General features: G+C 41.3%; 1 long non-coding RNA gene across 1 annotated transcript in view; it reads right to left on the bottom strand.

Moving 5' to 3' along the window:
* Positions 1-13,574: 13,574 nt before the first annotated feature.
* The window catches only part of LOC116667676, a 61,320-nt gene continuing 59,766 nt past the window's right edge, over positions 13,575-15,128 (bottom strand). Inside the window, exon 3 of the long non-coding RNA XR_004324643.1 lies at positions 13,575-13,876. This is a non-coding gene — a long non-coding RNA (uncharacterized LOC116667676). The remainder of the gene's footprint in view (positions 13,877-15,128) is intronic.

Raw genomic sequence — 15,128 nt, 5'->3', positions numbered from 1 at the left:
GTCGTATGAGCTGCTTATATATTCTGGAGATCAAGCCTTTGTCGGTTTCACTTGCAAAAATTTTCTCCCATTCCGTAGGTTTTCTTCTTGTTTTACTTCTGGTTTCCTTTGCTGTGCAGAAGCTTGTAAGTTTCATTAGGTCCCATTTGTTTATTCTTGCTTTTATTTCTTCTAGGAGAAAGTTTTTGAGATATATGTCAGATAATGTTTTGCCTATGTTTTCCTCTAGGAGGTTTATTGTATCTTGTCTTATGTTTAAGTCTTTAATCCATTTTGAGTTGATTTTTTGTATATGGTGTAAGGGAGTGTTCTAGCTTCATTGTTTTACATGCTGCTTTCCAGTTTTCCCAACACCATTTGCTGAACCATTGATTTTAAATGAAGGAAGAGAAAGGCTCCTCTTGCATCAACTTCCAGTGATCTAAGTGACTTAAGTGAATTAACTCAGTTAATCCTTACAACAATCCAATGACATAGGTAATGGTATCCACTTTACAGATAAGGAAATTAAGGCACAGAGAGGTTAATAAATTACACAATATCACATAAGTACCCTTCACAAGTCATCTATTTTTAACCAATATTAAAAGAAAAAAAAAAAAAACCCATGCAGTTTGTTCAGTTGGTTTCTGTATTCACCAGGGGACTTTCTACTCCAGATATCAGAAAGCCAGCTCAAAACAGCTAAACAAAACATTTAAAATGTGGATTAATTGGCTCCCCCAATCAAACCACAGGATGCTAAGATTGGAGCTGGCCCTGGGTGACTGCATCCAGCCAGTTCTCTTTTTCTCTGTCTTTCCCTAATTCAGAGTCTCTTTGCATACTGAAATCACCCTTTCAAGTTCCTCTTTGTGGTGGGTGTTGCAGGCTGGAGAGAAGACCTTGACATGGAGTTTAACACTCAGGATGTTTATTCAGGAGCACCCTTGGGATTAATAACTGTGGAAGGGAAAAGCAGAATGGGGGACTGGGCAGAGGGAAAAGATGAGCTGTGATGCAGGGCGCAGGCCTAAGCTGACCCCATAAAGCACTGTGGAGTTCGGATGGCTCTTCAGCGTTGTCCCGAGTTGGACGGAGATGGCCTGGCTGCCTGGGGCAGGGGGTGACTTTGGGTGAGGAGGCTCTTTGTAGCTGAGCAGTCCCTGAAGGCTGACAGCCAACAATACTCCCCAGAGCTGGGGCAAGTCCTTCACTGAGGGGAGATCTTGGCTGTGTATCCTGTGAGGAGTGTGTCTTTCAGCCATTCTAAGGTCACATTCTTATAATATTCCACCTAAAGAAAAAGGAAGATCTTTCTTGAACTCCAACAAATTCCAGGGAAGGACTCTGCTCTATCTTGGATCACATACCTCCTTCTCGGGCCAGCAATTAGGCCAGCGGGTGAGGGCTGTGTTAGGCTCATTCTTGGTCATGCCCACCCTTGTCAGCAGGTGGGTGTTCAGCAGAGGACTGAGGCTGGCAATTGCACAAAACCCCATAGAGTCACGGAAGAGCATTTCCCCGACAGAAGGAAGGGGTGGTGGTCCTATAACCTCAAGAAGAGGGAGGGGTGTATTATTCATTCAAAAACAGTAGCTCTCACCAGTTTTCCCTTCATTGTTGCTCAGTCAGCCTTTTGGCCTTGGCCTGCTCCTCAGTGATATTGGCAGCTGTACCCTTTACACAGCTGGAAACCTGACATGGGCACACAGCTATATACTTAGGGAGAATGAAAGTCAGCTGGCCACTCCAAGCCCACGAGAATAAAGGATCAGTGTCATCCCTCAGTTTCTGACCTCAACCTAGCCTCACAACAGAGGCTCTGCATTAGTTCCCAGCTTTTGCAGTGTTCCCCATCCCCGTTCAACCAATGAGAACATGATGAGTCGGGAGTTTCATAGCCTGTCTTGATCCTAGGGCTTTAACCCCTCTTGATACGTACTCCAAACATCTACCAACTCATCAAGGTAAGGTGCAAAACCCCACCTGTATTAATGGAATAGTATCCCAGAGCCTCTTATTTGCTCTTACACTGCCTCCTCTCCATGCTGGTCTCTGTTCCATTCCCCAGTTTTGTCTTCATCTTTCACTTATGATCCTCCTGTTCCTTCACCCTGGTGCTTGCTTTGGATATTTCTGATCCTACTTTTGGTTCCTAGTCAACAGCCCTCTCTTGGGTTCATTGCCCACCCTGTCCTGGTCAACCACAGGGTCCTCACTAACTTGACAGCCACTCTCCTGCTTGATCCCCTATAAGTGACACACAGAGGACCTCAAAATGCTGCACTCTGTACACCCATGGGGTTTTAATTCTTCGGAAGAAATTCAAATGGAAAAGCGTGCAGTGAATAAAAATGACAGTCATGGAAATTGGAAAAACCAGAATCTGCCAAGAGACTCAGAAAGTAATAGCTGACTGATGGGCTTCCCGTGGTCCAGGGTTTGACCTTGCCAGAGTTACCACAGGTGCTCTTGTCGGTGCAGTTAGGAATGTTGACTTATCCTACTGAGACTCCACAAGAGATTGAAAATTATAAATAAGAATGACAGTGTATTATTTTACAGAGGAAATGTACCTATGAAAGGGGACCAGATACTTGACCCTTCTTGCCAGCATATTCTCTTCTTTATGGGAACTTCCAATTTTTGCTCAATTTTTAAGGTAATAAGGAAAAAGACAAAACAATACATAAATGATTTAAGGTGTGTGTAGAGCAACAAGATCGACGTCGATGAACTGAACTATTGGCTGGCAGACAGCGCCATCTTGTGGTAGCTCCAAGAGTCCACTGTTCAGCTGGGTTAAGAAAGGGCACATTCAGGGTGTGAAATGGTGGTTGGGTTGTCTTTGCGAAATATAAAAGTGTAGTTTGTGTAACAGACACAGGAAAGTCAAGGACTGCCTCTACTTTTTGTAATGTATTCACATTTGTTTAGCTCTTCTTAATGCCCTCCCTCTTCAAGTCTTGCTGGCCTCAGAACCATTTTGTCTCTCTGAGCTGCCTGCTTAACTCTGAGCAGTTAATATAATGTGTTTACATCTCTGAGTGGGAATTTACTTCCACGTGCTTGACGGACATGTTACCATCTCCCTTGTGTACAGATCATGTGGCTTTGTGTGTTGCTAGCGTCCAGGAAGGAGGACCAGGCCTCACTCTTGTGATGCTATTGGAGGCTGTACTATGTCAAGCCCCCTTCTTCCTGGGTCTCTTGAATAATCCATGTGGTTCTGCTCTGCCATTTTCCACTCTCCTTCTGCCCCCCAAACTACCTCCAGAGACCTCCTTCTCTCTAGGGGATGTTTCCTGTTCTTGTTTTCCTTGCTTCATTTGAAATAGTTGAATTACCTGGCTCACCGCCATTGTGATTTCTCAACAGGTGCCACCTACCTGCTGTGTGTCCATATGCCCTGCACTTGAAGATCCAGTTTCTGTTCAGACTTTGGGTGGCAGGTTGAAAACTGGACTGAACGTCTTTGCCTGTATTTGGCCTTTGATCATCTGTCCTGGGAAGGGTGCCTGGCTCTGACCTCCTCCCAGTGTCCCTGCTTATTCCTCTCCAATTCCATTTTCCTGCTTCTCCAGACATGCTGTTGGGTGTTCCAAGTAAAAGACTCCAAACCCTTGCTGGGCAAACTCCATACAGTCCTAGAAAAAAAGATTATCCTTCAAGCCAATCTGACCTAGTATCCCTGTACAGATGCCACTTCATCTCACAGCATGATTTTCCAGTGCTGTGTTTAGTGTCAGGGAGAAAGTCACGTGCATTTTCCTGTTACAATAAAATAGGACATGAGATGCCATTCTTGTGTGAGTCATTAGGAGATGTAATGCACTCAATTTATTCTTTAATAATTTTGTTCCATTATTGAATAAATGATGAACAAGATAAATGAATAGGGTACATTTCTGGCATTGGAGAGGAATATTAGGGGAAAATTATGCTGAGAGTTTTAATGCATTCAAATTACACATTAATTTGTTACTTCTATCCACTGAGCACTTTTGCATGCTCCGTTTAATTTATTTCCCATAAATGTATTCTGTAGTGTAGGAAATTCTGATAGAGGTTCTCCTGTATTAATTGGCTTCCCTAGCTTACATTTAGTCACTTCCCATGTCAAATTCTGTGCCCCAGCAATACTAAATGCCATTTACTGTCTCAGATATGCCATGCTTTTTCTCACTTCTGATTCTTCTCTTATTATGCCCGAAATAGTGCCTTTAACTCCTCCCCACCTCTCATCTGTTGGTCCAGTAATTTCTACCATTCCATTACATTTTTATCCAGCAATGAGGGAAAATATCCATAAACCTCATGTCCAGGTAGGATGCCCTCCTTATGTGCTCTCCTAGTCAAAGCTCCCCAGGGTGCCCCCGTCTGAGTGCGCAAACAACCCTGGAAACCCAACGCCTTATGTAACTGAGGAGACTGGCCCCAGGCCCACTGAAGCAGGCAATGCTCTTGAGTGGAACATTGTTTTAAAAATTAAATACCTCTCCTCTTTAGCACAGACCTATCTCTAGTACACATATGCAGTAGCAGTCAAGGTAGCAGAAATTCTGAAACTGACTAGCTAGGTATAGTGATATTTATAGTGAATGGCTGATTTATTCTATTTTCTAAATTTTTAAAAATATCAGTGTTGCTTCCAAGAATGTGTGGGGTTTGGAAACCCAGAGGCAAACTTGGGGAATAATTATTAAAAAATGAAAAATAAAAATCTTTGCAAGATTTTTCAGAAGTTTGATTTGCTTGGATGTTCAGCTAGTGGAAGTGAATTAAAGTAAATATCCCTAAGGCTGTTTTTAGTAATAGAATATTTATTTCTCTTAAAGTGTTCTATAAATTACATGGCATACATACATACCTACGCAGTAGAAATGTAAAGATGTGAATGGAGGAAGAAGGAATACATGGGTGGTTTCAATTGCATTTGTAGTGGGTTTTCCCCAGTTTTACTGAGATATAGTAGACACATAACATTGTATAGTTTCATATACAATAACTTGATAAATGTATATACTGTGAAATGATCACCACAGTAAGTTTAGTAAACATCTGTCACCTCACGTAGTTACAAATTTTTTTCTTATGATGAGAACTTTTAAGATTTACTCATAGCAATTTTCAGGTACCACATTGTTAACTCTTGTCACCGTGATGTACATGACATCCCCAGGACTTATTCATCTTATGACTGAAAGTTTGTACCTTTTGACCACCTTCACCCATTTCCCCCATTTATCTATAGTGTTTTATTTCTTAGGTGGTGTAATGAATGAATCAGTGTTTATCATAGTATTTTAAAAAAACAGATTTAAAATCCGTTTTCCTTACTCCTCACTGAATAGATTTAAAGTAGGGTTCAGTTACTAGCCCCCCAGGAAGCACATGTCTGCTCTTGCCACACCCGTGGCATTTTGTACTTGCCCCTTCTTGTTGCTAATCTTGCAGGACTGTGTTTTGACTAAGTGTGCTTCTCTTGCTCTGTCTCTCCCAGTGGACTATGAACTCTGAAGGGCAGGGGTCGCTGATTCCTCACTGTTGTCTCCCTATCCCCAAGCACAATGCTAGCACAGAATTGGCACTCAGTAAATTTGTGGGATGGACAGGTGGCTGGATGGATATAGGGTGGGGTTCTGTCCTCAAAGGCAGCCAGCTAAGCAGGGGCAAAATTCTAGTCCTCAGGTTTCTGCCATTGACTCCTTCTCTCATCCCCCTTCCTCCTAAAAAAATTCTCAAGGGGCTGTGTAAATAATTAAGAGGTCGCATAGGGAAAATGCATACATGGCAAAGCCTCATCCGCAGCTGCAATTTCCTAAGAAAGAACTCCCCTGGGGCTCAGAGAGACTGTGGGCCCCTCTCTGGGTGACTCTGGAGAGGAGGGGCAGAGGTACTCCCATTTAGTCATTACCTAGCATCCGCTTAGAACAATGCTAGACACTTTCACATATAATACTCTCATTTTTAGTTCTCACAACCACCCTGGAAGGTAGGTATCACTAACCCCATGTACACAGAGAGGAGAAAACAGCTTCAGAGAGACAATGAACCTTGGTCAGCCTACATGCAGCAGGAGGTGGAGCCCAGGCTTACCTTCAGGTCTCCCTGGCACCAAAGCTCAAGTATGTTCCTTTTACCACGAACTCCGTGCTGTTGGAGACATGGAATGCTTTGACTTGAAAGGAACCTTAGAGGTTATCCATGTAACCACTTTTTGCTATTAAAGTAATTTTCTTTTAAAAAAAAGAGTTTTCGAACATTTCTCTTGCCAAATGAGACTTTGCAAATTATGATTTTGCCAAGAGAAACAAAGAACACTCAATTATCCCTTAAGTCTGTAATTGATTGAGCAACTCTTAAAATTAGCCAGGAACTTTTTTGGCCGTATTGGATGAGGGAGGCATGGCCTGTCTTTTTACCTACCTGGGGCATGAGTTCTGGCTTCGATTCCCCTAGCACAGGGATTACTTTTGTTCATCTCCAAAGGTAGCTCACTGGCCTGCTTCACCAATACGTCTAATGTCAGGTCAACTCATTTACTTATTAACCAACATTTATTGCACACTTGCTATTTGCCAGCATCAGGGCTGGGTGTTTTACCTGAATTAGCTCGGTTACTCCTAACTGTTATCCTATGAAGAAAGTAATATAATTAACACTATTTGATCACTAGGAAAACAATTACTTGCTCACAAAGCCTATGAATGGGGATCCAGATCAGTGTGAATCCAGAACCAGTGTTTTCACCTGTTTATGAGCTTGCCTCATGGGCAACAATGTGGTCGTGATGTTGTGACATCGTGCATTGCTCTCTGAACAGCTTGCGTTATTGCCTCCCGCTGGTCAGCATTTCCCAGGGGTCTGAGTTGCATGTGACAGGTTGATTTTTTTTTTTCTTTTTCAGTAATAGAGCAATGGTTTGTGGAACTATCAGGCACATCTCCAGAATCACAAATCCCTTTCATAAGTAGAAAGGATTTCCTTTGTCTGGATTTTTAAAAAAGCTTTCCTTAGAAAGACCCTTTTTGTTGAGCAAATGCAGAGAGTGCTTTCTGTTTTCAACACAGCACTTGAAAAAAGGGAACACAAATCCTTTAATGTTAGTGGCTGTTTCCAGATGGCTCTGTAATATAAGCAGAATGGTCGAAGCTGAAGCCACTTTTCGAAGATCTTTGTGAACAGGATTAATTTGTTGAGATTTATATCACATCTAGAACTTTGCCATCACACATTGTTTATTTATTTTTAAGTTAAGAGGCTTTATTTCTTAGGTGACACAAATAAAAACAGACAGTAGGAAACCCCCACAGGACAGAAACTGGAGAAGTAGTGGTGTAATGGAAACAGCTGTAGGAGAAATTTCTTGAAGCTCTGTTTATGATCACCTCCTTTGGGAGACGAGGAAAGGAAAGCAGATGTCAGCCTGTGGGATATTTTACAGAGAATTGTTTATGGTTATGTCATCCTGAGTAGAAGAAGAAGGAAAAGAGAAACAATGTTTAATGTGGAGTGTAGGATCAATCGGGGATAATTTAGTGATAGTGAGCAAGACCTGGCCACAAGGACTATTGAGCCAATACCAATTAGAGGTGGGGGAGTAGTGAGAAACTGACCCTGCTCATACGGACAGGGGTGTGTGTGTGTGTGTGTGTGTGTGTGTGTACACAACTTCCCACATAGAAAGGGCAACCATGAAAAAGCAAACTCAGTATCAGTCCAGGCTTGTCTAAGAGGGTCACTAATAGCACATCCACCCTGAGGAAGAATACCTAGCCTGTGAGGGTATCTTTGCAGCCAGGAGTCATGGAATGTGTGTGTGTGTGTGTGTGTGTGTGTGTGTGTGTGTGTGTGTGTGTGTGTGTGTTGTGGAGTGAGGGGATGCGCAGGGAGAATAGGGCATGGTGTCAAAAACTTCTATTACATCTCTTTTAGCTAATCAGTTTCTTTTTAAATAGTCTCTTGTTTTTGATTAGATCTTACTGTATGGGTGGGCTGAGAAGGATTTTTTGATTTCTATTTCTATTTGATATCTATTTCCTTCTGCAGAAACATCGCCAGCTAATTTGGAGATGCTATCTGTAGTATAGCACCAGAGAATTTAGGAGATAGCGGACTTTCTACATCTGCTACTAACTAGCTGTGTGACCTTGAGCAAGTCACTTAAACTCTCTTCAGATGTGTTGGATGATTTCTAAGGTCCTTCTCAGTGCTGAAATTTACAGAGTGAACTTTCCTATAAAATTCACTTGAGGTTTCCTATGTCTGTTTGTGTGTCCTATTTCAATAGCCATGAATGAAACTTGGTAAAAGATGGTATTTCGGTTATGGTGGAAAACACGTGTCTACAATGAATGGTTTCTTTTTGGAAGATTTCCCCACTTCATTTCACCTTGCCTAGCAAAGAAGAAGTTTCGACATTCTCTAAGCTGAGCCTTGACAAACATATACCTAGCTCCTTAAAAGAAACATTTGTGGAGAATTCCTGAGGATTTGAAACATTTTTGGAGGATTCTTAAAGTTATTCATCATTATAACTTTAAATAGCATTTATTAAGTAGTCTCATAGCCTTGGATAGTCATTTAGCTCTTACTTCATTTTAAGGACATATGATACTGAATGGAACCCAAGTCTTTATCTAATCACTTATTTCACTTCATTATAACTTCTCTGTTTTTAAATCTGCCTTGCCTACTAAATCATGAGTCCCTTGAAGGTAGAAACCATATTTTATTTATCTTTCTATTCCCTACTGCTGAGTATAGTATTTTGACTCAATAGTTGTCTTTTGAGTAAAAGATAATTAACTCATCACTGTCAAACCATATTTACAATTCAGATTTGATTCATACCATCTTCATGCATTGTGTTTAGATGAGCACAGTTGTGAGGGACTCACAGGTTCACCCTGAAAGCTTTCTCAGGCTGCCCCTCCCTCCCCATTCACACACCTGGTGGTGGTGGAAGGGGATGTATTTTGAAAAGGCTTCCCAGATGAGCAATGAGTTGGGGTGGAGTGGGGACAGATATTTTTCCCACCATGCAAGTCTGCATAGGGGCAGAGAGAAGAAAAGTAAGATGCTCTTCTCTGAAAGCCTGCTCTCCTCCTCATCAGGCAAGGAAACTATACTCACCCAAACTGAAGCCTCATGCACCAGGAATAGGCATGTTTTTAAGGCCACCCTGTTGATGCAGCTGACACAGACATACTGAGAAGGAAAAGAGGAGTAGAGAACTATTTCACATCAAAATAAATCTTAGCAACCTGCCTTTTAAGCATCAAATTAATTTAAAACTGTTCACAAAGAAACCTTGCCAAAAGGAGAAAATGTCAAATATTTGGAAATACTAAACCAAAGCAATGAAACTGCAAAGTTGAGACATTTGGATGGAATGTGCAATGGAAACAACCTTGCTGTGTCCAGCGCAGCTCGGGATCGTGTCTGAGGACGGGCGACACAAGACTTAAGAAACAAAGAGACAAAGTAAAGAGCAAAGATGGGACCAGGGCATTCAAGATCTCGTGGATCTAGAGTGCTGAAAGCCTGGTCGACATCATATTTATTAGGCGTATACAGCTCAGGAAAAAATGCTATCGAAGAGGTGGGGCTTTAGGTATTCCATGCGATAAGCACTAAATTCTGCTTGCTGATTAACTGATTAATTTCAGGCCTGTCCCTTCCAGGAACAATCACCCTCTTCCGGGGTATGCAAAATTTCTAAGTCTATCCTGTTATTGCCTCTGGGAGATCTTGAGATTGCAAATATTTCTCCTGGGTTAAACCGCATGCTTTCATGCCAGAACAAAGTTCTGTTAATGGATGATCTGGCTTTCCAGGACTATCCTTTGTTTTACCCTAAGGAAATATCTGCCCACCTTCGTGCCCTTATGGTCAACCTCAGGATTGCCCCTCACAAATTTTCTTTAGCATAATACGTGTTATAGGTCATCTACTGTGTAAAGCATTAAAACAAAGCAAGCATGTGCATTTTAAGCAAGTAAGTGTGAATATAATATTTTAAGCTCATGGAAATTTAGGTGCGGCTTGTTTTCTAGTTGCTTGTTTTCCAGCGACTTGTTTTGCAGCAGCTTGTTTCCCAGCACAACCTGGGGCATCCCTTTAGCTTTATTGGAAGTTTAAGATCTTCAGCTCAAAGACTCACTCCTCAGAGGGCCTTCCCTGACCACCTGATCTCAAACAGTCTCCTGGTTCTCTGTCACTCACTCTGTTTCCTGTCACTCTGTCTCATCATAGTGTGCCCTGTTTAATTTGTTTCACAGCACCTTTCATCTAAAATTATCTTTTTTATTTATTCATTTCCTGTAGAATGTGTGGGCATCCCCTCTGTCTTATTTACTACAGTGCCCAGCTCCTTGGCAGGAGGAGGTGCTCAGTAAATATTTATTGACTAAGTGACAGTATTAATATTATGCATGGCTCATTGAAGATACTTCCTTAAAACTATTTTTCAAGATGTAAAAACTGTTAGAAAAAAAATCACTCTGTTCAGGATTTGCCTCAAAAAAATGCTTGGAGAGTTGCCATAGCAGGGTGGTTAACAGCACAGAACAGAGTCAGAATACCTGGATGTGTCTCCTGTAGGACCCAGAAACACCTACAAAAGACTCATCTAGTGAGAGTTCCAGGATTTAGTTCAAGTTTGTGCTCACAGCATTAAGAACACATTATTTATTTTGAAACACTCACGCAGTGGGGCCCAGAATGTAGCAGAAGAATGAGATGTGAGATTCCTTTTAAAATAAATTCCATGCTTAATCTAAAAAAAAAAAAGAAGACACCGATGAACTTATTTACAAAACAGAAACAGACTCACAGACATAGAGAACAAACTTATGGTTAGCAGTGGGGAAATGGGGAGGGAAGGGATAAACTGGCAGTTTGAGATTTGCAGATACTAACTACTATATATAAGACAGATAAACAACAGGGTCCTACTGTATAGCACAGGGAACTGTATTCAATATCTTGTAGTAGCCTAAAGTGAAAAACGACATGGAAAGGAATATATGTATGTACACGTATAACTGAAACGTTGTACACCAGGAACTGATGCAACGTTGTAAACTGACTGTAACTTAATTAAGAAAATTCCAATCTTAAAGCATGCCTATATTTACTAACCTCTAAAAAATATTTCCTTCTGTCTCCCATGAAAACATAAAGCTATTAAAAGTCTTTGAAATCAAACATGGCACATAATTTGTCCTCTTGGCTGCTTTATGCAACGACAGAGAAGGTGGAGTCAAAGATGTTAGTTCTGACTCAAACTCTGCCATTTACTAGGTTGAGTAAGTCACTTAATCCCCGTGAGACACACTTTCTTTATCTGTTCAAAAAGAAAAAGGCAATAATATGCACCAACATTCTTGCCCCTCCCAAGGTGGCTGTTATACTCCTGGGATATAACCTATGTGAAAGTGCTTAGTATTAGTGCTAAATGTTAAGGGTTGTAAGGATATTAGCTATTTTTTACATTAATGATGGAAGGATGTCAGCCTAAATAAAGAGGTAAACTGAGGTGAGCTCAAATGACCAGATATTGTGTTTATTTGGGAATAGCAGAAAAATTGCAATAGGAAACACATGTTATAAGAAGCTACAGGTGAGTCTGTGAAGGGTTTGGTCTTTTGAGGGTTTGGAAGGGGGCTGTATTTATGGGCAAGGAATACAGAGAGGGGAGGTCCAGCCAGAGTCCAAATGAGACAGGAGGGAAGGGGGCAAGGCACAGCCACTCAAGGAATGACAGCAACCAAAATGGTGGAAGTTTCACCTCCTAGTTGGCTTTGAGGATTAAGAGGTTTAACTTGTAATAGACCTTGAGCTTCATTATATGCTCATTGTAACAGCATGATCAAATAATATGCCTGCAGGCATCATGACAGCCCCAAGGCTAACCACAAAAGGCCAAAGAATGGCTGGTGGCCCAATCCCTGGGAATCCCAGCCCCTTCCCCAGGGCAGTTGGATTGATCCCACCTGTAAGCATGTGAAGCTACTGAGACCATAAAAAGTGACACCATGCCTAGTGTCCCCTTTGCGCTCTCTTTGGAGATGGCCCGTACCCTGTCTGTGGAGTGTGTACCGACTTTTACTTTAACCTGAGCACCCAATTCCCACACCTCTTTCCTTGCCTTTCTCTTGCCTTATAATCTATGCAGTATATATCTCTAAATAAAATCTACCTTAACTCAACAGTGGCTCACACTTGAATTCTTTCCTGCATGAAGCCAAGGACCCACACTTGGCAGGGCTCGTCCCAGGGGCTCAGCCGAGACCTGGGACTTGGCCTCCTCATGCCCCGCATCTGTTTTTCTGCATCACAAACAGTGACTTGACTGGCTTGAGGATGGGGAGAGATCCTTGGTGGGTGTTTACTGGTCAGAAAATGAGTCAGTCTTCTATAAATCAGGTATTCAGTTCTTTTTCCTTTTTTTTTTTTTTTTTTGAAGTTTTAGGATTTAGAATACTTTTATTTTTCTCTTCTCCTTGTCTTTTCTTCTTTTGGGGGGGAGGGGTAGTAATTAGGTTTATTACCTTATTTTTTGGTGGTGGTACTGGGGATTAAACCTCGGATCTCGTGTGTGCTAGGCATGTGCTCTACTGCTGACTTATACCCTCCCCCGGCTTTCAGTTCTAAAGTTCAGTTCTTCTGAGGGTGAATGCATGAGGTTCTCTGTTTCAAATCATCCAGTTCCATTTTAGATTGAAATGCTTTCACAGATGTTAGCGTATTATAACTTTGTGACTGGTGGAGGATATAATTCTATTTCACTGTTTATAGCGAAACACTCAACTGCCTAAACTAGCTATACTGTTTGCCTTCAAGAACAATGAAGTGGGGAGTGCAAGAAATAATGACAGAGTAGAAGCTGAAGTTACAGAGTCATTGCTGTGCTGCCTGGGCCAGATCTCAGCAGTGTGTTTATCAGAAATTTAGCAACTGGAATAGAGATCTAGAGATCTAATTATATGTTCTCTTATCTACAGTAAGAGAGCTAAATTGGAAAATCATCTCCTGATCCTCCTACTTATTCCACTAACACGTAAGTAGTTAAATCTTTTCTTACTCCACCCTTTCTCTTCCAGCCCATCAAGACTCCTGTCTCACATTCAAAAACCCTCATTTCCTCATGAAAAAAACTTCTCATTTTCAGAGCCAGCATCCTCCACTGTTTAGAAGGAAACAGGCTAAAATGTTAACAGTGGTTACTTCTGGATCATAAGATTAAGAGTAACATTTTCTTATCATATTTTTCTGTACCTACCAAATTTTCATAATAAGCATTTATTCTTTTCATGCTAAGAAGAAAAACAAGGAAGCAGATTTATTTAGGCAGCTTTACTCAAAGAGTATTTTATTTTAGATAATACTAATCCTAGGAAATACCCTGCAATAAGTAAGAGCGCTGACAAAATACCTTTGGCAAACACTAGACACTATCTCCTTTTGGGAGAGTCCCAAAACACATAGTACATTAAGCACTTGAAAGATCCTTCAACAAAGAAACCTGTTTAACTTTGTTTAATCCAGAATTTTCCATATTTTCCCATAAATCATGACTTTCCTGCAAAATCTGTAATTTTTTTGTGAAGTTAGCAAGCCACAGAATATCTTTCTGGGAAACACATGTGGTTGAGAATGACTTTCTTTGGCTGAGCAAGTGGGTGACATGGCTTTCTCGACCAGGGTCCATGCATCACTAGAGGGTCCACGTGTGGGCTTCAGGCAGGTACCACAAACCCTACAAACTATATGAATGATATTAAGTGTTTGTACATATATGTGCTTTCTTCCTGGAGGCAGGGTCCACAATCCTCATTACATTCTCGGGCATCCACATTCTGAAATCATCTCAGGCATTTTCATTCTGAAAAGACGAAGGACCATAGACATAAAGTAAAATCAGCTTCTCGACATCCATCACTTTTGCCTAAGCAACACTTTGCCATCAAAACAAAGCAGAAAGATCAAGAAATCTGTTGCCATATTTAGCAAAAATAAAACAAAACAAATAAGGCGCCCAGTTAAATTTTAGTAATTTCCAATGAACAGTGGACAATTTTTTGGTACAAGGATGCAATGTCTGGGACATCCTAATGCTAAAATTATTTGTTGTTTATCTGAAATTAAAATTAAACCAAGCATCCTGTATTTTATCTCACAGCCTTAGTTAATGAAAATTTATTAACAATGGGGCCATGCAACACCGTATGAGAAATGCCTTTCTATTCAGAGTGTGGCCCACAGCCCATCAAATCACCTGGAAGTTTACTAAAAATGCAGAATCTCAGTCTCCACCAGCAGGGCTCAGAGTCTGCCTTGTATCAAGATCTCTAGGTGAAATGATCTCTAGGTAAAGAATTTCTGACTTGGTTTTTGACTGCAGTTGCACATTGGCATCGCCTGGAAGCTTTAAACCTACTCCCACCGGAGCTTACTCTCAGAGCATCAGGTTTAGTTGATCTGAGGCACAATCCAGACTGCAATATTTTTAAACAACCCCTCACTTCGACCCCAAATGATTCTAATGTGTAGCTGCAATATTGTGATTTATAAGAAACATATATTTAGTCATTTAGATGACCAGAATATATTCCTCATAAACATATTTGGTCCTTGCTCATGGTTCCCGGCTCAGAGCTCCGAAAACTCCTGGAATTTCCTGAATGAAAAGAACAGTGGGAGCGTCTCTTGTTATAATATTTGCAGACTTGTTCCTGAAATTGCTCCAGAGCCATAAAGGTGTCTTAGGTGTTATTTGTAACAAGCTCCTTTTTGCCACAATTGTGTTTATGTTAAGGAGGTGATGTTTGGAACCCACAGAAGGATGGGGGCTGGTTGCTAGGAGAACCAACCATGGGATTAGAGGGTTGGAAATTTTGGTCCCACTTTTGATCTCCCTAACCTCCAGTGGAGAGAGAGGGGCTGGAAGTTGAATTAATCTCCATTGGCCAAAGATTTAATCAATTATGCTTATGTGATGAGGCCTGCCTGCGTTAAAAACCCAAAGGGAGAAGGTTTGGAGAGCTTCTTTTGGTGAACGTGTGGAGATAGGGAAGAGAGCCATTGCTCAGAGAGAGAGCATGAGCCCTGAGACCCTTCCTACATACTTTGCCCTG

Source organism: Camelus ferus, chromosome 12, assembly GCF_009834535.1.
Source record: "Camelus ferus isolate YT-003-E chromosome 12, BCGSAC_Cfer_1.0, whole genome shotgun sequence".
In the NCBI taxonomy this organism is placed as follows: Eukaryota; Metazoa; Chordata; class Mammalia; order Artiodactyla; family Camelidae; genus Camelus; species Camelus ferus.
The sequence above is the reverse complement of the archived record's forward strand: the minus strand, read 5'-3'. Positions and strand labels throughout refer to the sequence as shown.